Source organism: Ixodes scapularis, unplaced genomic scaffold, assembly GCF_016920785.2.
Source record: "Ixodes scapularis isolate PalLabHiFi unplaced genomic scaffold, ASM1692078v2 PGA_scaffold3__209_contigs__length_174095766, whole genome shotgun sequence".
In the NCBI taxonomy this organism is placed as follows: Eukaryota; Metazoa; Arthropoda; class Arachnida; order Ixodida; family Ixodidae; genus Ixodes; species Ixodes scapularis.
The window spans coordinates 43,555,871-43,559,515 of NW_024609868.1; positions in this window are offsets into that span (position 1 = coordinate 43,555,871).

Consider the following 3,645-nt stretch of genomic DNA (forward strand, 5'->3'; position numbering starts at 1 on the left):
GTCGAATTTCGCCAGTGTCCTCCACGAGGGCCTTGAGCATGCTCATCAGGTGGTTCCGGACAGTCGCTGACAAGTTCTGTTGGCTCAAGGGAAAGGGGTGCAGGCGATTAGGAACGCTTCGCTGTTCGAAAGAGCATGATATTGCAAGATAGGGAGGCGGGCGGGCGGGTGAGACTGGCGAATTGTATGGCCTTGGTTCCGCGCTTCGACCGTTCGAGGGCCAGCTGCCGCCAGGATGCGCTTGGAAACAAAAACCAGAGTCATAGCTATGCCAGAGTACGCGTCAGAATTGAAGGGTTTTTCAAAACTTGATAAAATGCTCGGCATACTTTATACTTGTCTAAAAAGGGTTGATACAGGGGTTATTAAAGATGCCCAGTAAGTTTCTAATTAAAATGAACAAATAAAAAGTTACTTTTTTTAAAAACGAAAAAAACCTACTTTTTTAAATGTTATTATTTTTTTCCTAAATAGGCTCCTGGGAAAACACCCACACGGCATCAACCCTTTTTCTGTGCGATGCTTTGTTTTCGCAGGAGCGATTTGGCCTGCGTTTTCTGAAACACCATATATATATATATATATATATATATATATATATACCGGGTGTTTTTGCGAAGACTTTCAAAAATCCTAAAAATTAGGGCGATTGAAAAAAGAAGAAACTCTCTTCGGGAACAAACTACCAGCCACGGCGGACGTCAGGAATTGCCAAAAACCTACTAATTAGCCAGATAATTAAAACTTGTTAATTAACTTTTTAATTAGTGGAAATAGACATATGATTCCAATTAGAAAGTTGCTGAGCGTTATCGAAAACCACTAAATCAGTCATTTTCAGAAAGACTTTGAGTGCGTGAGACGAGTAGTAGCGCACTGAAGTTGCCACTCGTGGAACAGGTACAAGGCTAGCGTTTGCGGTAAGGCGCCCGCGCGATTTTTCCGCCTCTTATCTAGCCCCAGCCTTGTACCTGCTCCACGAATGGTAATTTTAGTGCGCTACTACTCTTCTCAAGCGCTTAAAGTCTTTCTGAAAATGACTGATTTAGTGGTTTTCGATAACGTTCAGCAACTTTCTAATTGGAATCATATGTCTATTTCCACTAATTAAAAAGTTAATTAACAAGTTTTAATTAATTATCTGGCTAATTAGTAGGTTTTTTGGCAATTCCTGCCGTCCGCCGTGGCTCGTAGTTTGTTCCCGAAGAGAGTTTCTTCTTTTTTCAATCGCCCTAATTTTTAGGATTTTTGAAAGTCTTCGCAAAAACTCCCGGTATATATATATATATAAATATATATATGGGTGGTTTCATCTCAAATCGTGCAGGCAAAAAGGGTCGAATTTTTAATTTCGATGAAAAAAAATATATGTCATGCCGCCGTTTCTAAAACCGCAGTCGACACAAACCGCAAGTTCGTCAGATTTTTTCTTCTCGACTTATGAATTTTTAAAGAGGCCGCGACGAAAAGCAGTGTTTTTCACACCCGTCGTGGGTCGGATGTTTCGCTTGATCTCCCGCCATGGATTTTCAGTCCACATTATATTATCTTTTTTGAAGCACTCTGTGGACACATTTAAAAGGCTCCAAAGCATGAAATAATTTTAGGCCTTTTGCTTTTTTTCTGTAAAAATGTCAAAAACGCCTCCTCGGTCAATTGTTGACGAACTTTGACAATTAATTACTGGCGATCTACTTGGGTTACACCGATATTTTTTATGTCCACGGAGAGCCCAAAACACGCTCTTTTTATTTATTATAAAATGACTTGGCTGTATAAAATATCATTTGCGGTACGTTTACGTTAATATTATGCAAAAACCAAAAAGTACCATTTTCGAAATTGATTTTCTGAAAAAACCCATTTTTTATTTTTTTTATTTTTTGTTCAAATGTAGATATGATAGTTCTCTACACGAAAATCAAGCCTAGAAAGTGTATATTTTGTTTGTATGTTCTACATTTAAGCATCAATATCGTACAAAAACGTGTTTTTACGGCTCGAAATGGACTTGCGAATTGCGCGTCTTCACAAGCTTGGAAATAGTTTTTTTCTTTTTTTCAACGTTCCCACATAAAACTGAAATACAGTATTTCCACCCTGATATATTTATTGATTATTTAAATTTTATTATAGGCGGCAAGCTACATCGGAGGAGTTCCAAAAAGAGAAAGCAACACTTCTTAACAGACCAGCAGGTGTCGTAAATTTTTAACGTGCAGGAGTCGGCAGACGTCTTATTGATTCGGGGCCCTCATTGGCCTGCATGTTGTGTTAGATGGGACGGCCCGTGACAGTAAAGCGAGCAGCGCACCCTGTGTCACGAGGAGTGAAATGGTACGATTGTTTCGTTGACGCGGCGAACAGTGACAGCCACCCAGGAGGAGTCTGTCAGAGTATTGCACAAGGGAAAGCAAAGGAATCGTTGCCTGAAAGGATGAGGACACCACGGCCTTACAATGTCGACGGTCAACAACTGTTGTGCCAGCCAAAACAACGCCGCGTGCGCGCTAAAACCGGCGGCGCGGGACAGAAATCCCGCAGACGCACACACGAAGATGGGCCGGTTTCTTTAGGGATGTGGGGAAATTTGAAACCAGCCATCCGTGCATGCGTGAAACGATACCGCCTGTTTGCCCTAGCCTTCGAGCGCCCTATCCTTACCTTGAAACGGCCGTGCTCTCTCTCTCTCTCCGGGGAGATCCGATAGCACCGAAGGGTTATCTATTAAACTTGAGGAAGAAAACGAGAAGGGAGTGTTTAAGTTTAATTATCCCCACCAACCCGCTCGTTCTGTCCTTATAAAGGGTTATCTCTTTTGGAAACAGCAAAGCCCGGAGACTGATATTAAAACGAGCGTGTTGGTAAATATGCTTGTGTTTGTATTCTGCCCGGAGACTAGTTGGGTCGAAGTCAGCCTCCTTGTCAAGTATAACCGTTTGTGAAGAGTGGGCTTCTCTCGAGATGAAACGTTAGCGCCGGCTGACGTGTTCTTTTGAAAAAGGGAAGGGGAAAGAGAAAGTTTGAGTAACTGCAGAAACTACCTCGAAAGCTCCTCTCCCGATGTGAAGCTTGAAGCATAGTCTCGGTTACCTTCTCGCGCATCGCCTGCTGGAATCTATTCTTCACTTTCTTTCGTACAGCCACTGTTCCGCACAGCCGTCGTGGATGTGCGTAATAGAGGGCGGAACAGATTCGAGCATCATGTGGACGCCGTCATCCTGCCAGACTTCAATGTCGTGGGACCGACTCGTCTGTGTTTCTTCGCCCCGCTAAACTTTGTTTCTCGAATGCGATTTTTTCTGAACGTTTTTTTTTTTGTTTTTTTTTTTCAATGTTTTCTTACTAACTGTTTGTTAGCACTGTTCAGTTGTTGGGTTTATTTCATCATGGCGGAGCGGCCTGGCGGTGATGTAGAGAGCGTGTTCGCACGCATTTGGTTGCGTCCCGTTTAGGGAATGCCCGGGGGAGTTGGTTTATGTTCTTGCTATGTGCGGCTGAGTTTTCCCGTCTTTATTAAATTATTGATCTTTTGTTTTGTTTTACCTTTACGTGCCGTCGACTTCTTTGTCTGACTCTCCACCAGGCGTGGACCTATCGCCTTGCCACCGCTCAAACCTAAATACTTTATTTTATTTTTTTTTT